Source organism: Lutra lutra, chromosome 10 (genome assembly GCF_902655055.1).
Source record: "Lutra lutra chromosome 10, mLutLut1.2, whole genome shotgun sequence".
In the NCBI taxonomy this organism is placed as follows: Eukaryota; Metazoa; Chordata; class Mammalia; order Carnivora; family Mustelidae; genus Lutra; species Lutra lutra.
In genome coordinates, this window is record NC_062287.1 from 61,654,320 (window position 1) to 61,681,942 (window position 27,623).

General features: G+C 44.8%; 1 long non-coding RNA gene across 2 annotated transcripts in view; it reads right to left on the reverse strand.

Moving 5' to 3' along the window:
• Nucleotides 1-3,273: 3,273 nt before the first annotated feature.
• Nucleotides 3,274-27,623, reverse strand: part of LOC125078496 (uncharacterized) — a 43,063-nt gene continuing 18,713 nt past the window's right edge. The window contains exon 3 of one of the 2 annotated variants that reach the window (XR_007120907.1): nucleotides 3,274-7,514. This is a non-coding gene — a long non-coding RNA (uncharacterized LOC125078496). Of the gene's footprint in view, nucleotides 7,515-16,211; nucleotides 24,279-27,623 lie in introns of those variants that run through there. The other variant, XR_007120906.1, reaches the window with a different exon arrangement.

Below are 27,623 nucleotides of genomic sequence, written 5' to 3' on the forward strand. Positions count from 1 at the left end.
CTCGTATCCGCCCCTCTTCCCCAAACTCTCCCTGTAAGTTTGAATTCCCCTCCTTCGCCACAGTTCTCTGGTGTGCCTCTTTCTGGAATGTACTCCCACCACCGCAGAGGGTGAGCCATGGAAAATTCTGTTGTGCACATCGAGTGGGTAGAGAAACTATGTAAGCGTGGCACAAGGATAAACTGAGGGGCTTCCACAGCCACGGCCTTTGGCCTCCCACGTCCCTGAAGACTGTATTCGTGCCCCCGGGGCTGGGCGCGGTAGGCAGGGAGGCTGTGGGATGCTACACATACAGACTCAAGACTGTTTAGGGTGTTGGCCTCGCTTCCTGACCACACAGGCTGCTCCGAGCGCACCGGCAGGTGGGGCATCCTCTGGTATTTTCCAAATAGTCATCGCCAGGGTTTAGCCACAGGCCTCCTTTACTGCCTCTCTAGTTCTTACTGTTGGGTAGCTTTGCCCTGTTTTCTTTCTTCTAGTTGTCATACCTCCCTTTCTTTGTGCTTCAGTGGTAAAGCCCCAGCCACACCTAGCTCTTACACCCTAAGCCTGGAGGGCAGGCAAGACACCTTTTCCTTTGAACCCTTAAAAGGGTTATTATAGGTGCTGGTATGTCTTTGTTTCCGTGCAGGTTGGTTGTGGCTCCAGCCTGGGGGGTGTTTGTTTGTTTAATTTTCTCTAGAAATAGCTGAGAATATCTGCAACGGGTGAAGAAAATTTAAAACTGCTGCTGTAGAGAGAGAGAGTCTGTCCCTTGAAGGTCCAGTTACGGTGGTTCATGAATTTGTAATGGCATCAGCTTGGAAAATCCCCTCTCCTGTCTTTAGCAAAACGCGGTAAACTGACTGTAGGCTCAGGAGTCCAAGCTATCCATGGATCCTGACCCCTCTCCTCACCCAATCTGTGAGGGCCACTTGATAACTGTGGAAGAAACCATAACTATCACTGGGCATAGTTAATGCAAGGGACCTGCAGTCTGACACAAAAGTACCCCAGAGGATGGCAGCTCTTGCCAGATTTCTGGGGATGCTAAGTTGATGACTGACTTCTACAAATAGGAGGTTATGGAGCCTGAGCCCTGTGCTAACACCGAAGAAAGACTCCTTGGGAGCCTGCTGGGAATCACTGTCTCTACCATTGGACCTTCCATCTGCTCAGACGACCCATCAGGATGTACCAGATAAAATGCTTTCAAACCAGGGGCATAGAAGACCCAGTTTAGTTCTTAGAAACAAGAAACCCAATCTGCACCTACTTGGAAAAGCCCATTGTAGAGGGATGATTAAATGTAGGTCAGTCACAGCTTCAAATCTAGTTCTTTACCATTCTCTCAACTGTGCAGCTTCATTTCAGGAGTCAGCTTTATTCCCAAACTAGGCATAAGGTGGCTACAGCAGTTTCAGGTCATATATCACTACACAAGGTCAGGAGAAAAGAAGGGCCCATCTTAAAATTTAGGACATCTAGGGCACCTGGGTGGCTCAGTGGGTTAAGCCTCTGCCTTCAGCTCAGGTTGTAGTCTCAGGGTCCTGGGGTAGAGCCCCTCTCTCTCTGCCTGCCTCTCTGCCTACTTGTGATATATATATCTCTCTCGCTGTGTCAAATAAATAAAATCTTTAAAAAAAAATAAAATTTAGGACATCTATTTCCCAGAAGCCTCCCAGAATCCACTTGCCTTCTACTGGGTTACATGGCCATTCCAGAACCAAATTATATGGCTAGGAAAGTATCCTGCATTGGTAAGCTTTAGCCTGGGTTCCTTTACCCAGCGGTAACAAAAGAGCTGAAAATTACATTTTAACAAATTAGGCCTACTTCTTGCCCTTCCCTAGAAACATGGATGGTATAGGAGGAAAAGTGGCTATCTCAGCACTGCTAGGATTAGTCAATTAAAATTATCTTCTAGAGGAAGGCTGTGATAGAATCATCAGCCTCGAGGAGTAATGCTAAGGGAGTCCAGTGCATTTAGAAGCAAGACTACATGGGTAGGTATTTTTCAAAGACCTGCTAAATCCCTCTCTGGATATGTAGAGCAAGGAGGAGCTTAAAACTTAGCAATAAAGCTACTGATGATTCTATGGGTCTCTCTAAAACTTTAGGTATAAAAGTCATAGGAACGGACTGATGTGGGAAAAGTGAAGCCCTTAAGGTGGATAAAAATAACTTGAGGCAACCCAGAAGAATGCTCTGAGTTAACAAAGCCCAGACTGATAGAAATTATGGTCGTGTAACCTTGATCATGGAGTATCCAAGAAGAAACCATACTGCAGTTTCCAATTAGAATAAGGAAAAAAGAAAACAAGGATGCAGAATGAAACCCTCTAAGGCAGTGTAACCTGATCTTAAAGATTTTTGGGGTGTGGCTGCAACTACTCCCTCAAACTCCTTGGTGTGGGCTTGAAAAGTGGAAACCCACTGAAGTAGGTTTTTCGTGTCTCCTGAAAAAGGTATGTTCAAGTCCTAACTTTTGATGCCCATGAATATGTTCTTATTTGGAAACAGGGTCTTTGCAGATGTAATCAAGTTAAGATAATATCATACTAAAGAAACAGAGGACCTTAATCCAATAGGAATGGTGTCCTTATAAGAAGACATGAGGGAAAAAAAAAATAAATAAAAAGAAGAAGACATGAGGCACACAGAATGCCATGTAATGACAGAGACAGAGACTGGAGTTATGCTGCCAGAAGCCAAGGAATGCCTGGAGAGACCAGAAGCTGCAAGACACATGGAAAGTTCTTCCCTAGAAGCTTTGGAGGGAGCATGGCCCAGCAACACCTTGATTTCAGACTTTCAGCCTCCCAGAACTCTGATAGAATATATTTCTGTTGTTTTAAGTCACAGTTTGTGGTAATTTAATAACCCAGGGAAACTAAGATATCCATTAATTAATCACCATCATTATCACAGTATCCCTTTACATAGGTTGCCCCCCTCAATGGCCTCCCCAGTTAATTCTGTGGGAAGTATGAAATTCTCTGCAGGAAAAGTTAATAGAGCCTGAAGACACCTTGTGGACGTAGACAATTAAATTAACGGTTGCCCAAATATAATGGATCTTGCAAAAATTTGTGGAATGCTATGGTGATAGGGCCAACACGCCCTTTAAAAACCTGAAACAAGGCTGGGGCACCTGGGTGACTCAGTGGGTTAAAGCCTCTGCCTTCGGCTCAGGTCATGATTCCCAAGGTCCTGGGATTGAGCCCCGTATCGGGCTCTCTGCTCCTCAGGGAGCCTGCTTCCCCGTCTCTCTCTGCCTGCCTCTCTGCCTACTTGTGATCTCTGTCAAATAAATAAATAAAATCTTAAAAAAAAAAAAAAACCCTGAAACAAAGGTATTGCCCACTCTATTTGCCAAAGGTTCCTTTTATACACTGGCCCATCCCCTTCCTAGAATTTGGCATACTATGAGGAAACACTGGCTCTATTTAAAAGAAAAAAAAAATCCACTGTACTTTTCACAGGGCCTAGAATATACTGCTTAACAAAGATCTGCTCACAGACAGCTCTCTGTCTCTGCCAGTATGAAGAACAGTTGGATGTTCCCTTCACTTTCAATGAGACGAGGGTAAAAGGAAATCTCTGAGAGCTACAGAACAGGTTATGGTGACTCGGGTGGTATCATTCTGCATCCTTGTCTTTTTTCTTCTTTTCTCAGTGGTCAGGTGCCCTACTATATGATGTTCCAAAAATCCCCTGAAACAAAAGTGGCAGAGTCACTGAGGGGAAGAGTAAGCAACATCAGTTCTGGGGACCAGCTACAAGGAGTCCGGCAGACAGGTTAAGAAATAGTGGCACTTAAGCCTACAACAGGTAGGGAAGCGTATGTAATAATTACCTCCCACAACAACAAAGAACAGCTGCTAATGGGGGTGTTTGGGTTTTAGAGTTGGCATATGCTCCACCTTGGAATTCTTACACATTCCATCTCTTGGATTATCCAAAAAGGCCACATACTTTGAATAGGGTTCAGAGGAGCTTCGGTAACTGGCCCTGGCCAGGTCACAAGTCACAGTCTGGCCAGTTCTACCCCTGCTACCCTGTAAGTCAGAAAGAAAGGTAAGACCTGAGGTCTCTCTAATTTCTGCCTCTCTCACAGATGATTTGGGGCAGGGAGGGAAAGAGGCAGATCCAAGCAGGAAAAATATAGCAGAAATACTTGGAGTTTTAGATTAAGGCAATGCTTCCAGCCTCAGAGAATTATGTTGTTTTTGAAAAACAACTGGTTGTGATTCTACCACAAAAGCTAGTGGAAAGATTCACTGGAGCTTGCAGGGTTGTTCTGTAAATGGGAATGCTCTGTCTCACGTTGCAATACAGACTAACAGTCTTTAATTATTAAATGGGTCGGGGGGATCTAAGAAAGGATGAGGGATGGCTATGTTAGTTAATCATACAAGAATCATCTGTGACCCTGAACCTCACCTTCAGCTGCCCAGACAAACTGGGGCATCCTTCAGGGACTTAACTCTTGAATCAAAAGTAACAATGTGCAACACAGGCAGAACTATGCATTTAACAGGGAATGACCCTCAGTGGACAGGCACTACCTTCCACCCTTTGTCATAGACATCCTGTCTACGGAAGGGGTAAGGCCATTCTACACAATGACGGAGCTCTGTGTCACTGGCAATTAAGAGAGCTGTAAGTTTGGGGCAACCAGAAGTAAAAATCTGAATTGAATCCAGAAATCAAAATCCCCAAATGGATGGAAGATCCTGGAATGGTATACTATAACCAAGAGGTTTGGGGATGCTTTTTTATAAAAATCAGGCATGCTATTAAATCAAACCACTATCATTTTCTCATATTTTTGGTGAGATAAATAGCATCCCTATAAAAGATATGTCCAAGTTCTAACCTCTGATGTCTGTGAATGTGACCTTATCTGGTAGTAGAGTCTTATCAGAGACCATCCTAGTTTTAAAATGGGTCCTAAATCCAGTGAATGGTGCCCATGTAAGAAAAGGAGAAAATAGAGATACAGAAAAAGAAAAAGGTGTTATGCAGATTGAGACAGAGATTGGAAAGCGGTCACAAAAAAATGAACACTGAGGATCACTAGCAGCCACCAGAAGCTAGGAAAGAGGCATGGAATGGATTCTCTTTCAGAACCTCCAATGGTGTGTAGCCCTACCAACAATGATTTGTACCTCTGTCCTCCAGAACTAGAAGGGAATAAATTTCTATTGTTTTAAGCCACTAAGTTTGTGGACATTTGTTATGGCAGCCCTAGGAAACCATTACACAGAGAGACACCTACAAAAAGGATCAGGGGCAGAAAAATGTTAACAATGAGGTAAATCAGTATGCCATGGATGGATGTTTTGGCTGAGGCACATCGGAGTACCACACACCTGCAATGAGACTGAGGTTGGCAGAAGCCCACAGTTCTGGAGTATGTGCCAACAGGACGTGGGAGTTGAGCTTTTCCTGCAAAAATGTCCTGGGACATTCCAAAAGGCAAAAAACCTAGAACACTTACTGAATAGACTCTATTGAACCTCCTTCTGTAATCTGAGGAACTCAGTGGGCTCTGACAGGGAGGGCCTTAGCCTTGCCTGGATCTGAGCTTGCATTCTTCACCAAATAACCACGGGGCCACCAACAAACCACTGCAGCCCTCTACCTTCAGCTCTATGGCCTTTCTCAACTACAGCCTCTGATCCATGACCATATTCTGCCACCCACATAATAAAGGACAGGGCAGATCATTAGGGAATGGTGTGCCCTACCTCTCACAGGGCAGCTCTCTAGACAGAGAGATGCGATGGGCCCTGGAGGACAGGCTGCACTATGATGCCATGGGCAGTGATTCAGACCAGTGGCGACTACCAGGAAACTCTGTATAGCTGGGGTCCTGTAGCCACATTCATCTCAGTACAAAGACCCACCCCCCCCCCCCCGCCGCCGTTTATCTCAGGCTGGGCCCAAGGAAGAAGTCATTATGAGCCACCCAGAATCTATCACAACTTGGAAACAATGTGGCTTATAAGATTCAGCACTGCATGAATTGGTGGTGCTCAGTTGTAAGATTTTGTTTGAAAAATAACTCGTTTGTTTGGTGTCTAAAAAAGGAGAGAGTTGCTAATCAACTCAACTAGGGAAGTGAGAGAAGTAAGCTTTACCCTGGCAGAGAATAGCCTTGGCTCTGTCATCCCATCCCACTCGAAGGCAACTGGCACCGTTTAGCAGTACTGTGCAACACAAAGTACCCTATTAAATATTTCTTATCCTATTCGGATTCAGTGGATTCTAGAAGCAGAAGAGAAAGCTCTCAGAACCAGACTGTATAAATAATCATTTACCAACCCAGCCAGGTATGGCAGTGGTGAGGCTCTGAAAAGGGTAACCATGTTTTGATAGGTCTGCAAGCTTACCCATTTACTCCAAGAGTGAGAAGGATCCCTAAGACTGATGAGATTGTCCTTGAGGCTGGTACCCCAGCTTTTTGGTATCACACCCTGTCCTGTCAAATGGGATAGTATCACAGTAATGTACTGAATCTCATGGAGGTAATGTACTATACAAAATGAGTCTACTGCTGGCCAGTTAATTTGCCTGTTTGTGGGAGCTGCAGATTAATCATGACTCCTCCTTATTCTGGAGAGTTGGATGAAGGAAGTATTAATTGAACAGTCAGGACATAAGGGTTAAGACATCCCTGTTGTCACCAAGTTACATCTAAGCCACATCTAAGCTCTCTCACCCCACAGGGGTACACAGGGCTGCTTCAGGCCCTGGACTAAGGAGTGAGACCAGGGGGAGGAGGTGGGGCTGGTCTTGGAGGCATGAGAGTCGGCCAAAGTTCAGTTAGCTTGGAAGCTAATGTAGGTGGGGGAATGCAGGAGGGGACTGGAGCAGTCCTACTGATATGGGCTAGAGATTTATGTTAAAAAAAGAAAGAGAGAAAGAGGGAAAGGAAAGAAGGATGGCCATAGGTGGGGCATGGCAGGGGGTACAAAGAGGAAGGCAGGAAGGGTGGGAGAGGGGAGGGGAGAGAGAGGGTGGGAAAAGAAAAAGAAAAAGGAAATATTTACTCACTGATACTTCCACAACTGGAAAATTTGTGCAATATATTGAGGAAACCATATACTTACATGGTTCCAACTAGAATAAGAAAGTTTATAAAGATAGAGAACTGTAACTTCTAGATGCTACTGTACTTATAAAGGTTGTAGAGTTACAATGTAAATCCTCTAACAAAGAATGGAAATTGCTCCTTGCAATTAAGTTAGGGGTTGAAGGACCCTTGGGAAGTCAGATTAGAGTGCCACCTGATAAAGCCTAATACCAACAATGTGATCCAAAACCCATTTTCCTAAATTTGTCTCAGGATTCTCTAGCCTGGCACTGTCCAACAATGACAGCTACTAGGCACATGTGGCTGTTTACATTTAAATTACTAGTAAAGGGAGCACCTGGGGTCCTCAGTCAGCTAAGCATCCGACTTGATCTCAACTCAGGTCTTGATTTCAGGGAGGCGAATTCAAGTCCCACTCCCAGTGTGGAGCCTATGTAAAAAATAAATAAATAAATAAAACAAATTACAATGAAAATTAAATCCCCTGTCACACAATCCACATTTCAAAAGCTTAACAGCCACATGCGGCAAGTAGGTACCCTACTGACCTACACACCCCTAGTTCATACCGCCCCTAGTGAATTAACTACTCTAGTTAATACTATGGGGGTGAATGAGCCACCCCAAATGCTACCAATAACAATAACACAGATTTCTCTGAGAGATGACACAAAGAAACCTTTCATTTCACTTGAAAGCCAAATCCTGCAGGAGATGATCAGTGTGAATGAAATCACAAAGCATTAGTGGAGAAGTGATTTCCTCCATCAGTGTTTGGGACTATTTCAAATTGGCAGAGAAGGATACAGGAGAGTGCTTTCTGGAATGCTTCAGGACCTGGATCAACACTGTCAAAAATATATACTTTTCAACATGGTTTACCTTGATGGTGGGAATATTCTTCTTTTAAAGATTTATTTATTTATTTTAGAGAGAGCGTGAGTGGCAGGGGCAAGGGAGAGAGAGAGACACCCTCAAGCAGACTCCATGCTGAGTGAGGAGCCCAACTCAGGGCTTGATCTCACAACCCTAAGATCACGACCTGAGCTGAAATCAAGACTTGGATACTTAGTGACTGCACCCCTCAGGTATCCCTATTATTGTTGATCTTACCCTTTTGGGGGAAGTATTGTAAGAACTGTTGAAGTTAATAAGATCCCTTCTTGTAAAAATGCTCAGGATATTCACTGCAAGACTGCCTCACCCTGGAAAAGGGAGGTGAGGGTTATGAGAAGGATGAACATATTTAGATTGGAGCATGCAGTTTTGAGTAAAAAAGTAAATGTGACCTTGCACCTACCCACAACTGGTTACCACAGATATTTGTGTTCTTAGTTTTAGAACAAATGCTAAGCACCCAAGAGCTTAGAATACGAAGGTGCCCAATACAGATTTGTTAATTGAATAAAACACAAAATTTGCTTTGCCAAGCAAATAAATTGTGCTTGCAATGACAGCCTTAGAAGTAAATGTGTTCATGAGAATTAAGCGCCTGCTTCTGATTAGCAACCTGGGGAGAGAGAGACCAGTGAGAAGCAATGATAGGAATGGGGGAAACACCGCACATGGGCCGAGTTTGGTCATAGGCCAGGACGACAGTGTTTGGAGTAGTGAACCCTCCTGCTGGTGTCATTGATGCTGCCTGGCTTTACCCTGAAGCCAGCTCACCTGTCCAAGAGGAGTCACCATCATATGCATTGCCAGATGTGCCCACCCTGAAGGAGAGCCTGTAGACTATGGTGATATCTTGGCAACAAAATTTGAGAAAGGAAAGGAAGGAATGCGCTGCTTTCCTTTGTGTCCATTCCCTCCCCTGAAATAACCCTTTGCTTAGGCTCCTCATAGAACTTGCTTTGTTTTATCTACGCAATGAGTGAAGGGGAGGCAGAGATAAGCTTTCTCTATGGCTGAACAATTTAAGCCCCTCCCCCCCATCATGATCCCAGGTGCAATCTAGGACCTGAGCCTCTATAAGATGCCTCAAGAGGCCAACACATAGTGCCTTGGTTGAAACCAAAAGCAATAACCATTGGGAAACCCTGGCTTCCCCACGTAGTGCACAAACCTTGTGGGACCTGGATCTTGGGGAAGGGGTGTATAGAAAGACCTCCTGACACAACTCTCAGAAAGTGGCCTGTACTAACCATCTCTTTGACTGAAGCTTGTGATCCTCAGGTGAGGGACTCCCTCTCACATCCTTCCAGTCAATCAAGGACCATTAGAATGAGAGGGCAAAATAAATTGGAAAGATTTGAAATGTCAAATGTTACGAGGAAGAGGGAAAGAGAGAGAGAAGTTGGTTACAACTAGAATTTAAAACTCAGAAAACAGATTAAGTTGAACATTATGAAGCCACTTGGGTGGCTCAGTTGGTTGAGCGTTGGACTCTTGGTTTTGGCTCAGGTCATAATCTCCAGGTCCTGGGATTGAGCCCAGTGTCAGAAGATCATCAAGCCCAGCATCAGGAAATGAGCCATGCCTCGGTCTCCATATTCAGCAGGGTGTTTGCTTCCCCTCTCCCTCTCTCTCTGCCCCTCCCCGGCACTCTCTCTCTCAAATAAATAAAATCTTTAAAAAGCATATACAAAATAAAATAAAAATAAGCTAAATTTAAGTAAAATCCCATGACAGTTGGATGAGAAATTGATGGTTGAATTTTAGAAGTAAAACTGATCTTTATTTTGTCTATCCTTTACAGTGCATTTCACGTGGCCTAGGCTCTTAACCAGTACCTACACTGATTACAGTTTCTTTACTAAGTGAACTGACCCAAATCTTCATACCAGAAAAGTTTGAACCCTTGGTGAATTAATCTAGAATTATGCTAATATTTTAAGTAACCTTTACTACCAGACATGGCAGAACAAGAAGTCATGCCAGGGGCTCCTCACATTCTACCCATAAATCTTCAGGCCCGTATTGTATTGGGTGCTACTCAGGTGTCATTTTTTTGCAATAAGCAGAAGCCCACTCAAGCTGGCCAGGCTTCACCACACTGCTCTGCCCAGGATGAAAGAATCTTTGCCACTTGACACCATGCGGCAAAGCTAGAGAGTATCCACATTCTTTGAGGCTCTATTGCTTGCAAACCTACTTGTCAAAACCCCTTTCTCTTCTAGACAAGGGTCAGTTGGTTGCAAGGAACAGACACTATCTTGGTTAATATAAATGAAGGTGGGTTTATTATAAAAGAATTGGCAGCTACCCCAGCTCCCAAAGAAGACTACTGAAACAATTTATTGAGTCTGGAGCCCTTCCTGAATTACCAAGAGGGAGGAGCCATTAAAGGATAATATAGCTTATTTATTCTTTCAATAGCTTCCCAGGCAGAGCAGGAAAGAAACCAGACCTCTTTTCTGAACAATAATGGGGCCCACTAACTCTGGGAAAAAGGCGAGATGTCCTTCTAATTGAGGAAATATATCCTTTTTCAATATGAGTCTAGATTGTACTCTCTAAAAATTAATGTCTGTTCCTGGGAGCAGTAGATGAGCTAATATAACAATTCTATTAATCAAATGAACTGACATGATTGCTGCTCACACATATAGGAATATGGAAAAGGAAATCTGGCCAGGAAGACCTAAGTCCACAGCTACTACAGACCCAGGAGTTCTTCCCTCCCCCGCCCACCTCCTCCCCTATACACACAGTTCTGCAAGACTTGGGTGACAACAGGCTTCATTTTGAACTAGCTTAATGTCCTTGAGGCTCACCTAAGATTGGCACAGTGAGACTAGGAATGTTGGGCTGGGGTAAGGTTGGTGAATCTGGAGAGAGAGAAGACCCAAGAAGTAAGATCCCTTCCTATGACTGGTCTGGAAACTGGTGGGGTTTCAAATGGGACAAATTTTAAAAGGAGGCCCAAGAAGAAAAGTTGTTCAGCTAAAATCCCAGGAGTCTGAAGGATCTGGATCTGTACATAGCATCCCTTTGAGAACTAAAGAAAAAGTCTCAAAAAAAAAAAAAAAAAAATAGGAGCACTTTATCCTTCCCTTCTTTGACACTGACTCTCCCTCCTGAAATTGCTTCAACTCTTTGGTGAAGAAACCTGCACATAATCACTTAGGCTGCTGGTAATTTGGGAGAGAAAAGAGGAAGAGACCTGTGAGAGTAAGGAAGATCTGCCCCAAACACCTCTTCCTTTGAGGTCATGGAGAGAGACCTAAGTGAGCTGTAACAAGGAGCTCCTGGTGGTGACAGGCTACCTGAGGGCAGGGGGACATAAATAACCATGATGATAGGATAGCCTGGCAAAGATGACAAATTTGAGGAACAATATGACCGAAGCTTTGGGGTCTTTGTGTCGATTACAGGACCCTGCCTTCTAAAAGAGGAAGTGAAGGATGCTCACATCCCAAGTGACCAATATCATCAGGTTAAAGTTAGTTCTAAACCTCGGTTTCAAGCCCAAAGTTCTACACACTCTGATCCACTTCTATACACACACGCACTCTCTCTCTCTCTCTCTCTCTCTCAGGGCTCCTATACTGCCTTCATTCCTCCAAATGAATCTGGGTGTCAAGCACAATCCCTTCATCAATTTTTGCTAAGAACATTGACAACTTCCTGTTTCAAGAGATCAGAACTCTAAAGTTTCAGAGGGTTGGTCATGGGAAATGTCACACCAACATCACAGACTCTACCCCACACACTCCTACTCTCTTTCTTCCTTTTCTCTCCAGACTAAGCAAATGCTTTCCCTTGCTCCAGCCAATGTTTTGTCCATACTCAGATTCCTCGGCTTCTCAGCTTCTACCTCAAGTGAGCCTATCATGAAAGTTCTTCCAGAAAACTAACCGTGCTGTCTCATCAGCAAGTCCAGTGAGTACAATTCCTTCCATATCATCAACCTAGGGAGAAGTGACTATCTCACTGACTCTAAGATCTAAAAAAAAGCCTGTGGGACTACAATAAGGAGGTCAGAGAGCCCATCTTCTACCTGATTCTCAAAGGTCTCCTGATCGTTTATCTCTCCCGTCTGTGTGCTTGCTCCATACTCCTTTCCTGAAGCTGAGTCTCTGTGCCTACTTATCAGCAAGGCACAGGGCCAGAAAATGGCTCTCCCAATCCAGCTCAAGCACCTACTATCAAATGATTAAAGTCACTGTGTCTTAGGAGAATTTCCTGAAAGATAAAGAGAGTGAGCACCTAACTGACAGCTTTGGGTCAGGCCCAGTTAGCTATTGCCCAGGAGTGAGGGAATGAGATGAATACAGTAAATATGGCCAACTCTTTTTTTTTTTTTTGAAGATTTTATTTATTTATTTATTTGCTTATTTGAGAGAGAGCAAGTGAGCATGAGTGGGGGTGGGGGCAGGAGCAAAGGGAGAGGGAGAAGCAGACTCCCCAGTGAGCAAGGAGCCTGATATGGGGCTCCATCTGAGGACCCCAGGATCACGACCTGAGCCAAAGGCAGGTGATTAAACAACTCAGCCACCCAGGCACCCAGTATGGACAACTCTTAATAGGACCTGTAGACAAGACAGGCACAGAAGCTTATCTAACACAACTAGCTAGTCCATTTATTGTTGGTGGTTGTTGTAGAGTTTAAAGGCTCCAATAAATAATACCCACCCCATTCTCTGCCTGAGTTCTGAATTAATTGAGAAATAATGCAAAGGAATAAGGTAAGTGAGAGGTCAAAATAACAATATTACTGGTAAGTTGATATTGATAGATGTGGCTTTATCATTTAGTAATTGGGCTTCTTGATCCTGAACCCCAGGATTGGGGAAAATAGCCCACCCATTCATAGATTGTACAAGAAAACTGTAGCTCTCCCTACTCCCCACTCCATCCTCTACCTCATCTAGAGAAGACCCCTTTAAATCTTACTTCATGGAGGAGGAGAAGAGAACATGTATATCCAGGGGGAGTCTGGCTAAAAAGAGCCAGAGGAGCTGTGTTGAGGATACCCAACTCATTCTTTTCAAATTTCAAATCAGAGAAATGACCACTTTGCCCAGGGGGTCAAATTAAAAATCAAATCTGAATCTGATCAAATCTCTAGATCTAACTACTAATTCACCAGCAATATATGAGACAAAGAAACATTTTTCAGTATATCTAAGCAATCTATGCCTACTGTGGGACCTCCTGCAGGATAAATAACTCAGGTTCCTCAGCTAATAAATTTTAAAGAAAAATAAAGGTGGAAGATAAATGTATAGGTAAAAAGAGATCTACAAAACTTATAAACTAATATTAATGATTGTATCTTATTTGGACTCTGATTCCAAAAATAGGCTAAGAAAATTATGACATAATCTGGGAAATTTGAAAGCTAATTGAATTTTTAAATGCTAACTGAACATTAAATAATATTAAGGAAAAAAGTTTGAGTGTCATACTAGCTTTGTGCTTATGTTGTGTTTTTGTTTTTTTTTTAAGTGTTTTGAATTCCCACGCAGTTACGAGTACTGGAGTCAAAACCTGGTAGAGTTGAACTGGAGTGTTCTTGGCTACTGATCTCAGTAGATAAACTGATAAAGTCAATAGAATATGTTTGGCATACAAAAAAGTAAACTACAACTTTATAATTTGCTCACACTATGATCTATCGTTTTGAAAAGCTGCCTCTTAATGGTTTCCTAAATTTAGTATCCTTTGAAGGAGTCATTCCAGTCAGCTCTGAAATCTGGACTTTTTTTTAAATCTCTTTCTAGATTTATTTAAGATCTAATCACTGTTTCTGAGCTAATAAAAAATTCAGACATCTTACTCTGTTCTTATACCTTCTTCAAGAGCGATGAGACCTAGATGCATCTCCTTTTCCCATCTTTATTCACCCATCCTGGTCTTCTTTTTTTTTTTTTTTTTTTTTTAAAGATTTTATTTATTTATTTGACAGAGAGAGATCACAAGTAGATGGAGAGGCAGGCAGAGAGAGAGAGAGAGAGAGAGAGGGAAGCAGGCTCCCTGCTGAGCAGAGAGCCCGATGCGGGCCTCGATCCCAGGACCCTGAGATCATGACCTGAGCCGAAAGCAGCGGCTTAACCCACTGAGCCCCATCCTGGTCTTCTTAACATGTGGTGAGAGCAGGTTAGTCTTTCCATGGTTCCCTTTCTTGGGTAGGGTAATTTCAAAATGGCATTATTTTGGATCAGGTTTGGAGCAGTCTGACCAATAATACGACCGGTAAACAATTGTTCTGCATGCCCCAAGTCTAAAAGGCTCGTATTAAGAAGGACTCTTTCCTCCAGGAACAAAGCAGGAAGGTTTCAGCTACCCCTGTTTATTAGGACACTGCAGCCCACCAGCATCTCTGTGTGGTCCCTACACGGCCCACACACAAATGCTAAGTCTAACAGCTGTGTGTTTTTCAAGGATAAACAGCAGCAATTATACCCAAGGCTCTCATTTTCACTGTGGCTGTGCCTTTTCTGAGAGCAGTGTGGCCAGCAGGTGTTTGCTAGATTCTGTGTAGCAAGCACCTGCCGAGGCCAGTGTCAGCTGAGCCATCCCCACCTGCCCCAGCCCTCAGACCCTGGCCCAGGGTGGTATCTGTCTCAATCCTGCCATTATAAATGTTGAGGCCACCTACCTGCGCCGAGCAGACTCACTTTGGCTGAAGGCAGGAATGGCCTGCCCCTGCATCCTAAAGCCAGCCCACCACCCTGCCTCTATCAAAACAGATCCTCACCTGTGGATAAAGTCCTGAGAGGCATGGGGACCCACCAAGGGGAAGACCCCACACACCTGGCACCAAAAACCTAAAGTTGCCCATCCAGTTACAACTGATAAAAACCAACTCCCTCCATAAACAAGCCAGCTCCATGGCTCCATGCAAGCGACCACAAGCCACACGGTCACGAACGCATGCTTACTCAAGTCCGTACCTCAAGCTGTGGATCCTGGCCTCACCAGAAGGCTCTTCACATGTTAGTTGGATCCCCAAATTCTATTCCCTGTTTATTTAATAAGGCTTCCGATCCAGTGAAATTAGGTCTTGAAGTTCTGTGGTTCTTTAGTAAATAGCCCCCCACTTTTCCTCTCCCCAGCTCAAAACCAATTAAAAGGTAGAGGTCAACATATTACTTTTTTTTTTATTGATAAAGCTAATACTGGAGAAGGTGATGTATATAATTGGATAACTTTCTAATAGCCCCAGAAAGAAAGAGAGGCTTACCTACCCAGTTACAGATGATCCTGGAAAACTAAGGTCTCCCCACTGGGCAAGTCCCTTGAAAACGTCCTACAGAACACGTGCTTCCGTAGCCAGTCCGACTGCCAAAGAAAGGCATGGAGGAGCTGAACCAGCGTGCTCACTTAGTTCTTCTCAAATTTTCTGATAAATTACTGACTTCTCTTCTGGGGAGAGAGGCCAAGAGTGTTACTCCAGAAGAGCTCCCTCCATATGAAACAAAACCCTGAGAGGGAGGGCAAACCACTTTTCTCCAATAATAGTATTGAAAAGAAAACCACTGGCACATACCACGTGCCTGAAGGCATCCATCCTGTCCACCTGCTCCTTCCACACTATCATCAGTGCTTGTACACTGGGGAGCACCCTCTGCTCAGCCTCTAGCTCACCTTTCCTGCTGGCTGACCAGCTGAGAATGTTCTATATCTTGACAGAAACACAGGTTACATTAAATGTGTGCATTTGTCAAAACACACTGAACTATACACAAAAAATCACTGTTCATGTGTGGATCATGTTCAGTGACCACTGTGTTGTTGTTCACACAATCCTATGGATTTGCCAAAACCTATATAATTGTATACCACAAAGAATAAATATTACTGTGAGTTAGAAGGGGAAAATTAACACCCCAAGTAGTGGGGGGAATGCAAAATAAAATACAAACTATAGCAAATGAGCCTACCTGTTTAACAAATAAATAACATAACTACAATGAAGGACGCGAGTAGGAAACCAAAATGACTTTGGAAAACTATATTTTGAACAGAAACTAGAAGACAGAATACAAAAGTACTGTCCATAAATTATTTTGTATTTCTTTTTTTTTAAACTTTGAGAGAGAGAAAGAGAGCACAAGCACAGGGATGGGGTGGAGGAGAAGGGGGACTGAGGGAGGGGAAGAAGCAGACTCCCCACTGAGCAGGGAGCCCAACCAGGATAGGACGATCACGCCAGACTCAATCCCAAGACCCCGGGATCATGACCTGAGCCGAAGGCAGATGCTCAACCAATGAAGCCACCCAGGGGCTCTATTCTGTATTTCAAAGATATGTTCCTCATAATGATACTGATTACTGGTTCTGAAATGATGTGTATATTATGGTTGATCAACTATGTATATATAATGTAGATAATGAGAGTCTGCTTCCCCGTCAAAGAAATATGTTACAAACAAGGAAAACAAGAAGGGTGTTCTCTAACACTGTGGTGTTAGATTGGAAAAGGGAGAAAAAAAAAAAAAAGGGAAGACCACAGGACCAAAATGGAGTCACTTAAGCCAAGTCACCAAACCAGGTCTTCATAGTAATTAACACTAATTGTGTCAACCAGCATGCAACTGCAAAGTTACTCAAGTAAGAGGGCTGAAAGCTATCAGCAGAAGGGAGGAGGGGAACAGAAAAAAAACAGTTCTATTTTGTTTTACAGAACCTACACTTCCAGCCAAGGAGACGCCCAACTAGGTGTTCACCTGATAGCCGGTAGAAGCTAGTATGTTTCCCCTGGTTTCTCCTTACCGAGCCAGTTTGAGCAGGACTGGAGCTGAGGACATGCACAGAAGCCCCCTGAATTGTTCTGAAGTTACCTTTAGTTCATTATAATACTAAGATCTCCTTCTACAGCAGTTTTCTGCTATTTTTTAAACATACGATGTAGGCACTAGCATGTGGACATGTTAGGCCTGCCCAGTTGAACCAGAAGTGCCTAAGCTCCCTGCCCTGCCCACTAATACACTAAATCAAAGCTCCCTGTGCTAACCCTACAGAGAGACAGTGCTTTGAGAACTATCTCCCTGTCTCCTTACTTGTACTACGTAATAATAAGTTCACTGCCTACAAATTTCCTTGCCCTGTGTTCAATTTGATGCACCCCAAGTGACAACAAACCCTTGGAGTTCAGTTATAATTGCAACTTCTGTCTCCCATAGAAATGTAATCTTAACCAGTCAGAGAGAAATGCTCTGGTCTCCAAAGGAAGATGAACTAATCTGCTGGATAAGACCCCCTGCCACTGCCCCCAAGGGAAGGGAAGTTGACTCTGCTTGAAACAAACCCTTCTTTTCTTTCTGCTGAAAATATCTTGCCACACCCTCCTTCCTATAAAAATCTTGTATTTTTGTACCACTTCTCAGAGCATCTCTCCACTTGCTAGATGGGGTGCTGTGAGACTCATGAATCGCTTAATAAAGTCAATGAGACCTTCAGATTCACTCAGCAGACCTTTTGTTCTTTAATAGCTATCAAGATTAATCATTCTAGACAACACTAGGACACCTTTTGTTCCCTTTCCGTTGTGTGTCATGAGAAATATAAAATGACCAGTTTCCAATATAGTGGAATCATTACTACAGCCCCCTAGGGGAAATGCTCCTGACTCAGGTAGTAAAAGAATCTTGGTGTCAGGAAGCCAACATTTTGAGAATGGTTATTAAAGTATAATTATGAGTAAGGACACTCCCATCTTCCAAAAGACATCCATGTCTTTTGCAGAGCTTCCTGCAAATCAGGCATTTTTGTTGTTACAAAAAGCTGCAATGGATATCCTCCATTAGGGCCCTTCTGTCAAAAAGCCCGATAGTCTAGTGAAGAGACTAAGATTGTCATAACAATAGTTATGAAAATAATTACTTAATTATCATCATGGTAAATGTTAGGAAATGCTGGGACAGGGCATATCATGTAAAGATCTAACCACGTGAGGTTGAGGGTGAATCACAAAAGGCTAAGGAAGTCACAAGGAAATAACAGTTAAGCTGAGACTTGAAGGATGAGCAGGAGGTGGTCAGGCAACAGGGTAGAGGTAGGTACAGGAGGCAGAAGGGTCAGAATAGGGTTTCGGGGTGGGGTGTGCACCACCAGCTCACCACACATACTAGTGCATACCGGAAGAGAGGTGGGCCCTTTCGGGAGTTAGTACCAGCAACCCTGTCTGCCTGATTCTTAGAATGGGGCAGGGAAATGTTGAGGGTGGCAGGGACTGGATAGCCAAGGGCTCTATGTGCAACTGGGAAGCGTTTTGACTTTATTATATCCTCTACATGATAGAGGGCTACTGGAGGATTTTCAGGAAGGATTTTCAGAAGCTCTATCTTGTGGCAGTGTGGAGGGTGGTCTGGAGAGGGGTAAGACTGAAGACAGGAAAACCAGGTTGGGGACAGAACAAGCTGTGTGACCTTTGGCAAGTTACATAGCCTGGCTGAGCACCAGTTTCTGCATCTGAAAATGGGGATGATAATTCCTATTTTATAGAGAACTGTCATGACGGCTGACAAGTGTTACAGATATTAAATGCTCAGTAAATATTCACATTTATTATTTGCCTAAATTCTTCATTCTTCCTTTCACATCTACTTTGCCACAAAATCCTATTCATCCTCCCTCCTAAATACCCCTAAATCTGTTTTCTTCTCCCTAACTCCTTCTTTACTTAACTCTCATAAATTCTAATTTGGTTGCCTATCTGGGTTCCTGTATACAATCTCCCTCCCCTAAGCCACACCACACCCCACACCTTGGCTACTAGCAAATTAAACAGAACCCTGAATTTCACCTGCCTACTTGAAAACCCTCCTGATTCTTCATGCATTAAACAGCCATTACCAAATCCCTAAGTATGGGCTATAAGGTTCTTAACGATCCCCCCCTCCACCTGTCTATCTGTCATCCCTACTCCTTACCACCCTCCCAGCCCATCCCCACCCTGTTCCTTCTACTGTAGACATTCTGGGGACAAAATGATCCCTCAACACCCATGCTCCTTCCCACCCCACATCTTTATTCACACTTTTGTTTCTACTCCGGGAATCTTCCTCTACTGGTGCCTCACAAACAAAAACCCGGATCATACTTTGAGACCCTGGGTCAATGTCACCTCTTTCTTCCTTTATGTTCACCAACTCCCCGGATCCTAAATCTTTTCCTTCCCTGGACTTCTACAGCATTGGGTACATCCTTATAGTCCTTATCATATGTATTATATTTTGTTTATGTTAATGTTTCACCTCCAAGATTATGGATTTTGCAAGAACAGCAACCTTCTTTAATCACTCTTGTATCTTCCCTCAGAGCCTAGCACAAACTCTATCAGGTACTAGGCCTGCTGAACAACTGAATGGATGAATGAATCAAATGTAAAAAGTCATCCTGCATTTAATCAGCCTGGTGATTAAGAGGACTTGGACTCTAAGTGGCCAGTGTTTAGGAGATCTGCTTAGGCTTTGGTAGCCTGGTTCCTCCCTGCCTCCAGGGAATGTGGTCAGAGGAGCAACTAATTCCCTCTCTCTTTCCTCACCTGCTCGCACCTGGACCCCACCTTGGGACACAAGCCGGCAGACCTGTCCTTGTGTGAAGCTGCAGTGCCATCTACTGGTGACTGGAAGACCTGCAGATCAGGCTGAAGGAGGAAGGGGAGGAGGAATTAAGGGCCCCTCTGGCTTTATCTGGCCATAGAATCTCAGTTATTGGACCCCACTCTGGACAGTTTTCCCTACCTATATGGAGGCCTTATTTGTATTTACTTTGACGAAAGATCTTCAGCCATATCTCAGAGGTCAGAGCTATTTCTTCAAACCTCTCAAAGCCAGGACCCCCAACCCACACAGTTCCCTCAGAAGGTAGAGACCCTAACTCCGTGAACCAAACATCCTCCTTGGTTCTCTCAGGGAGTACAACCTCTCACTTAGGACCTGTTGACCATACTCGAGAATTTGTGACAGTAGCCTCTCCTTTAGGTTTTGGTAACCAGATGGCTCCATCAGTAAGCAGTGCTACTGACAGATGCCTTAGTGATGAGGCACATTTCCTCAGGTCCTCAATGACCACACCCCACCCTCAGCAGTGTCAGTGACTGGGGACCCTCACTCAGACCCGTGATGACCTCCCAGGTGAACCCCCTCAGTGACCAGGACCCTCACCTAGACCCTCACTCAGTTAGTTACCCAAGCTTTTCCCTCCATTCCTCTAGCCCTGCACTCAGCCTCTCAGTGAGCCAGTTCTCACTCAGGTCTCTGTGACAGGGCCTCTACCTCAGGTCCCTCTTCAGGGATGGCACTGCTGAAGTAAAACCACCAAAACTGAAAAAAAGTTTTTAAAATGAATTTGGTATTTGCAGAAAAACATCAGTGAAACTAACCATCACAGGATAAACCTGAATTACATTACTGAACTAAACTTATTCTATGGTTTAATTGTTTTACTTTGAATGACATATGAAGATCAGCCAGAAACTTTAACATGTTTAGACCTTTCAAAGTTTTGATTCAGTCCCTTTCCCTCAGGGACCTGGTACCCATCACTTAGGACTCAGAGATCGAGGGGACTTCATTAAGATCTAGTGAGCATAACAAGAGCTAGGCTGTCCCTCCAGACTGCCCATCTCCTTTCTGCTTCCCTCTGGTCCCCGAAGAAGCTGCCAAAGCCCCTTGCCTCCAAGACTTCTGCCTCCTGCTTTGTCCCTGGGCCCCATGTCCAGACAGGGGCCACAGCTGGGCCCAGGTCTCATGAGTAAGTGTGAGCCTGCTGGGCTAATTGGTAAATCCCACGGACAATCTCCCAAAAGGCCAGCTTTGGCCACCTCTGCCCCAGCCCACATGCATCAGAAGTGATTAGCAATAACCCTCCTTGAGACATTGCTGCCAAACAGTAATCCACATGAACAGTATAACAGATAAACAAACCAACTTCTACTTTTACCCCAGGTCCCCTGGGAACATAGTACAGGGACCAAAGTAAATATGATCATGGAAGAAACTGGTGGGATGGATGTAGGAAGTTGTGACTCACCATCCCCACTCCCATTCCCAGCCCTCCCAGAACCTTTTGTTCCCTCTATTTTGGCCCAAGCAGGTTCCCCTGCACTTGACCAGACTGCCATGGAGTCCCCTTAAGCATTAACCACTGCTCTAGGTTGCCAACTGCCTCAAGGCTTGTTTTCCCCTTTCATAAGCAGATCCTTCACCATTAAGACTTCTTTTCAAAAACAAAACCATCCCCTGCTTAAGAAAATTACTGTGGGTCAATCATTCAATTCAATTCAATTCAATTCATTCATTCATTCATTCATTCCTATCACACGACTTTACTGAACTTTATGTGTGGGGGCCTGTGTTAGATGTTGGGGATACAGCAGTGAATAAAACAGTCAGAATACCTATCCTTGTGGAATTTGCCTCCAAATGGGAGACACAGATGTTAGATAAACTACACAGTTACTTATTTAATGAACAGTATGATATAAGCTGCAAAGGAGTAGGCCTAGCATATATATATCTAGGCCAGGGCTACATGCTCTGGGTGATTAAAAAGAAGTAGATTAGACATAAGTATACTGTCAAGGAGTCAAAATTGAGGTGGAGAGCCAACCTAGAGCTCCTGCTAGGGGAAGGAGAAGGTTGCAGAAGTCTTACACTCTAAAGAAAGTCCTTGAGAATATCTCAAGGACTCCTGATGACTGGAAAAGACAAAAAATGGGTAAAGGAGCCCAGGAAACAGGGCCAACAAGTCAGGGCTGGCATGATAAACTAGTGCCAACAGGCCAAACATGAAAGCAAACTAAGTTTAAGAAAATGTAGCCCCCGAGAGCTGCTGGTAGTACCAGCTGGGTAGGGAGGGAGGCATAAAGGGAAGGCAGGGTTTCTTAGAGATGGGGTAGGAGGCATGCAGACTTCCCTCACCTGTTCAATCAGTCTGCATGGATAAATGTCAGGCATTGTGCTGGGCACTAGGGATACAACAACTAACGGAAAAGTTTAATGGGGGAAATACACAATTCAACACAATAATCGCTATAAAATAGATGCATGAGGCTCGGTGGTGACTTATCCTTATAATAATGTCACCCTCACTAATTCAGAAGAAAAAGGGGTGGTGTCACAGCCAGGACTCAGGAATTGCTTCTCCAAAGCCTGTGCCACACACACAGTAGCCAGGAGTGGGCAGACTGCTAACATGCCAGAAGTCATGCCAATTTCAAGTCATCGTATCGCATTGAGATGTAACAGTTATTTTTACCACCAACTTCCATTTCCTGCAAAAATCCTGTCCAGGTTTCCATAAAATTGGGTTTAACCTTTGAGAGCGTGTATGAATATGGATGCCATCCATCACACATGGTGGGAGGAGAAAAGATTGAGAATGGCTGATGCACACGGCTGAGAATGAGTCTAGTTCCTTAGACCAGGGAGACAGCTGAGTGGGAGGCTGGCGGAAAGGAGCAGCAAAGGATGAATCAGGCTTTCGTGTCCTGGAGACCTCTCCCGTGTGAAGAAATGGAGGGACCCAGACCTCACAGGTCTGGAGCAGGGAGGAGAGGAAGCAGCCCAGGGGCCTGGAAGGCCTCGTGGCAGAGCAGCGGCTCCTGACTACTGGACGCGCATGCTGCCCTTGGACATCTGACTGGTAGTGAACTATTTCTGTTTTCTATTTTCTCTTGCTCTCTCCTCTTCATAAAAACTCTCAGAAATGCCGGCTATATTTGTACTTTCTCCCATGAATATGTATTGCCTGCATAATTTTTTAAAGATATTTATTAAAAGTCATATAAAGAAAAGACTCTAAAATGATATTGCTAGTTGAGCTCTACTTGGAGGAATTAAAGCCAAGTTTTGCCCACCTTCCCAAAAGAGCTGTTAAAAAAAGATGAGCAGTTCAACCCCAGGTAGGAGTTGGAGGTAGGGGTGGGCAAGCAGCTGGTTTTTAGGTCTGAATACCCTAAGTTTGTGGGAAGGTGAGACAGGGGAGTCAGGGTCCTTAGCTATCTCCCTACCCTCATGGCCAGAGCATTCTTCCAGAACACCCCTCTGCCACACCTCCCCAAGCTTCCGTGTGGTTTGTCCCCATGAAGAAAAGCTGTTTCCATTACAGATGGATGATGGTGGCTGGAGAGACACTAAGGGGGACCATCCAGCTTCAGGCTGCAAAAGCCTTGCAAATTCAGAGGGAAGCCAGGAGATTCTAGCAAGCAGGAAAGGCCACCCAAATGCATGGCATCTCTTCCCTCCATCTTGGTCAGTCCATATCTGTGAGAATGAGCCCGCACTCCACCTCCCCTGTGGAATTTTCCCGGACTCCTTTGGCTACCATGAACCTCTTCTTCCTTACACTTATCAAAATTAAGCATCCTTAATCTTAAGCATCCTTCTGTCTTTTCTCTTTTGGAAACTATATGCTATATACTCTGCCTGTTTATTCACTGGGGTCTCCGTGTTCTTTTAAAATAAATTTATGGAAGTTCTTGTGGCAGTTGACTGCAAATATTTCCCTGGTTTGTTTGCCCTTTTTATTTGGGTTGCCTTTTACTTTTTTTTTTTTTAACATGAAAAAGTTTAAAATACTTCTACAGTCCAGTTAACCTTCTCCTTGCTAACTGCTTCTGTTGCTTCTAAGATGGAAACCTACTTCCTTCCAGAGATGAGATAAATAGTTCAGTGTTTCCAAGGTTTTGAAAGCTCCTCGGTTCATCTGGAAAGTTCATGGTATACAATGTGAGGAAAAGATGTCGGTTATTTTTTTCTTTGTTGGTAGCTGGTTTCCCCAGACCATGCACAGACTAAATCTTTTCCTTTACCAGTAATTCCTGATTCCACCTTTATCATCTATTTCTTTTCTCCAGCAAACTTTCCAGTTCCAAGCAACCATGATTTTGACACTTGACGGTACATTTGGTATTTCTCTCTGTTAACTACACTTGAAACTGTTTAAGAAGTCACATATTTTCCTTCCAATTTTTCATTCAGCAAGTATTGGTTAGGTGTCGACGATGGTCCATGAACTTGCTGGGTGCTGGAAACCGAGTGGAGGATAAGACAGGCATGGTTTCTGCCATCATTGTTCTCATGATCAATAAGCAACGATGATGAACTGTGGAAAGCGTTCAGCAGAAACCAGTGTATCTTAGAGGTGATGGAGGGAAGGCAGAGCGAAGGCCCCCCTGAGGTTTCTTCCTAACACCCAGGAGATGAGCAGCACGAATGCAGAGTAGGAGGCTGGCAGAATCTGGGATGCAAGGGGACCCAGGCTAGACCACCCCTACCAGATACCTTGATTCCAGCTCCTAGTGGAAAAGGAAGAGGTGAAGATGGAAATTGATGACTCTAGCTGGCTGTCCTGAGCGGGAGGTGAAGGGCAGGGGGATGGGGAAGAGCTCTAGCTCCCTATGGGTGGCATGACAACCTTTCCGTGTGGTTCTCATTTTGTTCTCAGAACCTTCCCAGAGGTTCTATTATTTACTCCACTGCCTACATGGGGAGACAAATGCTCAAGGTGTTTACATTACCCACCTGCTCCCCAACATATTCAGGATGAAGGGAGGCCCTGAAGCATGGGCATAGCCACCTTGTCCTGGTGTCTTCCTTCCTGGGGGTAGGGGGGAACACTGCTCTCCCTGGGCCTTTGTGTTTCCTGTTCTCCTGTCATACGATCCTACACCTAAGTCTTCCTAACACTGTGCAGACTCACCAGAGTCCACAAACTGGCAGGGGCCTGCATCAGACCCTAGAATCTCTGGGCCCATACCCATAATTGTCTTTTCAAGTCCTATGTTCTCCACCCGGACACATTAGGAGCTCAGTGAGCTCCCACGTAGTCCGTCCTCCCCGCCTGCTGCTTGGTGCAGATACTTACACGGAAGCTTCGTGCGCCACACGCACAAGTGCAGAACCGCAGCCTTCCCGGGAATCTTTTGGGACTTCTTTCCCAAAACCTTCCTGTTCCCGCCATTTCATTCCGAGCAGGCCGTGCCCAAGGCCCACCCATACGGCCACCATCTTCCTTCGTACCCTGTGCTCTAACTTCATGCCCGTCGCCTCCTAGCCTTCTCACTCCCCTGCTGTGCCACTGTAAATATAGTCACTGTTCTTCAGACCAGTGCTATTCAAGGTGTGGCCTGAGGACCAGAGCCAGGCCGCAAATTCTTTGTATCTGTCCATGATGAGATAAAGTTCAGAAATTAAGAGTAAGAGCTTAGAAACTTATGTATAACGATTTGACTGAATGATTATGTGATTTGAATTCAATAATAAGAAGTGCACTAAATGCAGTCGGTAGAGCACTGGTTTGGATTCTGAAACAGAAAAAGGACATTAGCAGGGAAAACCGTTAAAATCGGAAGAGTCCGTAGTTCAGTTAATTGTACTATACTGAAGTTAATTCGTTAATTTTGATAAATGTACCCTGGTTATCTACAATGGTGATGTTAGGGGAAGCTCGGGGCAGGCTATACAGCATCTCCGCTCTCTTGGCAACTTTTCTGTAAATCTAAAATTATTCCAAAATGAAATTTGTATTTTTTAAAATATGGGCTTCTGTTTTGTATGTTTTTTCTTCAATTTCATTTTTTGAGCAATTTAACTGAATTTTACAAAAGTGTCAGTCTGCAATGGATCCAAAACGGAAATTTTAAAAATAAAACTGGTCTTTCCCCACAGACAGCCGGAAGAGAACTGCTTTATCTGTATCTCCCACGGCACTTGTCATCATGATCGGTACGGATGCTGATCACAAACACTTGCTAGGGGCACCTGGGTGGCTCAATCAGTGAAGCGGCTGCCTTCGGCTCAGGTCGTGATCCCAGGGTCCTGGGATTGAGCCCCACTTTGGGCTCCCTGCTCAATGGGGAGTCTGCTTCTCTCTCTCTCCCTCTGCCCTTCTCCCCCAGCTTGTGCCCTCCCTCTCTTGCTTGCTCTCTTTCTCTCAAGTAAATAGATAAAATCTTTTAAAAATAAATAAATAAATAAATGGATACTTGCTGATAATGCCCAAACTCACAGGTGCAAGTCTGTGGACCAGTTACTGTACACAGACTGTGGCTACAGTCACTGCCCAGCACTGTATCACTCAAATTCCAGCACATTTCAGGGCTCAGTCATATACCCAGCACTGTCATAGCTCAAGGCCAAGCACAGGCTGTGACAGGACCCTAGGAAGTAGTGACAGGACCCTAGGAAGTAGTGACAGGACAGGCTCTTGGTTGTTGACAGGGTCCTAGGATGTGCCTTTATTCAAAGAATGACAAGCCCCACTCTGTGACTGTACAGAGTACAACAGTATAGTACAGAGCACAATTTTGTTGAGGTACAACAAAGTCCTGACATGTGACATGGTTCTAGAATGAGACTGGACCCTACGATGTGGCAGGGGTGCGCCAAGTTCTAGCTGCAGCAAGGAACGGACTCCAGTTCTCTCTGGGTTTCACAGGGCGCCAGATGTTCTGCCAAACAATCGCTCTAATGTTCAGGGCGGATCCTAATTTGTTTTGGATCAGTGGACTGGGACAGCTGAACCAACCCACAGGTGGAAGTACATCTGGGTGTGGTGGGCCAGATTTCAGGTTCTTGTTCTGTGTTCCAGAACTATTGATTGAGACTGTCCCGGCTCCTGGGGTAAGGAACAGACACAGGACTCGTAACTCACCACAGAATTCTCTGCTCCCAGGGGATCAGCCTGGGGCCATCACCCCAGGGAGTTTGGCTGGAGTCCACCTAACACCCCCCACGCCTCCAGGCCTTGTGGCTCCCAAAGCTGATGGAGGCTCCCCTGAGCCTGTCTAGCTGAGCTTCACCCCAAGGACTGCTCACCAGCTGCCCCTCTCCGAGTCCTGGCTGCGTGGGGTCACAGTGCCATCTGCTGGCTGCTGTGAGCCATGCTGGTCAGACCCAGAACATCCAGTGTGCTGGGCCGCCTGCAGGCACTCGGAAGGCTTCTCCAAGCATCTCAGTTCAGGATTAATGGAGTGGCCTCCCTCTCAAGAGCCCAGCTACCAAGACGTTCACTATGACTGCAGTGATCTGCTCATGCCACTACTAGCCATGGCCCCCAGGTCCCTGGGATCAAGCCCTTCACTTAGCCCCTAATTCCTGTCCCCAGTAACCAGGGCTTTCACTCAGACCCCATAATGACCAGAAACCTTCACTTGGGCTTCAGTGACCAGAACACCTCACTCAGGTCCCACACTGACCAGGCCCTCTCACTTAGGCCCCCTTCATGATGTGGCCTTACACTCAGGCCATTCAATGACCAGATCTATAGCTTATGACTCCCAGAGACCCTCATTCAGGACCCTCTGCACCTCAGTAACTAGAGACCCTTACTCAGAGCCCTGTGGACATATGGAGAGGCATTTTGGGGAGCTCTTGTGTCCCTAAAAGCCAGGCGAGTCCCATCTGGTTCCCCCATCTGTCTTCCTCCCTCCCCCCGATCTCCTCAGGACTTTCCATCTTTTTTTGCTATTGCTCCTGGTCCCTGCTTCAGATGTGGCCACAGCTGTGCCCTGGTCTCATGAGGAGATTTGGCTCTGCAGGGTCAATTAATCCCATCCCAGGAGCTCTGGCCTGAGAAGACCAGATTCCATAGCAAGGCCACCTACCCATTACCACCTGGAGCTCACTTCTGCTGGCTCCCC